Source organism: Neophocaena asiaeorientalis, unplaced genomic scaffold (assembly GCF_003031525.2).
Source record: "Neophocaena asiaeorientalis asiaeorientalis breed wild unplaced genomic scaffold, Neophocaena_asiaeorientalis_V1.1 scaffold177, whole genome shotgun sequence".
NCBI classification, from domain to species: domain Eukaryota; kingdom Metazoa; phylum Chordata; class Mammalia; order Artiodactyla; family Phocoenidae; genus Neophocaena; species Neophocaena asiaeorientalis.
This window is the reverse complement of record NW_020172779.1, coordinates 15,660,572-15,661,082: the sequence shown is the minus strand read 5'-3', so window position 1 is coordinate 15,661,082 and position 511 is coordinate 15,660,572. Positions and strand designations below refer to the sequence as shown.

Below are 511 nucleotides of genomic sequence, written 5' to 3'. Positions count from 1 at the left end.
CTCGCTCCCTCGGGGCGCCGCCAGCCTAGCTCCGGCTCTTTTTGCTTTTCTCTCTCAACCTCAGGTAAGCCTGACGCCCTCTTCCCGCCGGGCGGGGAGGGATTGGTCGCCCGTGGGTGCTGCTGCAGCTCCTGGACCGCCCTTTGTGGCCCCGCGGAGCTGCAAGTGCTCGGCTTCCCCGTGGCGCGAGGGCGAGAGCGAGCAGGGGATTTGGGGGCGCGGGCACTGCCGGAGTGAGGGGTTTCGATTCGGCTACAAGAGGAAAAAAAGGTCCCCGTTCACCTTTCCCCTAGCTGAGGAAGTGGGATCCTGGGGGCCGGGGTCGGGGGTGGAGAGGCTCGGGGCACACCTTGACCGCGCTCCCGGGGCCCTCCCAGATCACAGCTGGCGCCGCGGGCCGGGGGGCGAGCTGGAGCTGGGAGCAGGGGGAGGGACCAAGAGTGCGTGTGTCGGGGGCGGGGTGGCGTTTGTCCCTGCAGTGGGGAGTCTGGAGAAGGAGGGGTTGAGTGCG

The 511-nt window shown here is 68.9% G+C and overlaps 1 protein-coding gene across 1 annotated transcript in view; it reads left to right on the top strand.

The window, feature by feature from the left end:
* The first annotated feature begins 6 nt into the window (after positions 1 to 6).
* Positions 7 to 511, top strand: part of NDRG1 (N-myc downstream regulated 1) — a 56,165-nt gene continuing 55,660 nt past the window's right edge. The window contains exon 1 of the mRNA XM_024741008.1: positions 7 to 64. The gene's annotated coding sequence lies outside the window, so the exon portion shown is untranslated. The remainder of the gene's footprint in view (positions 65 to 511) is intronic.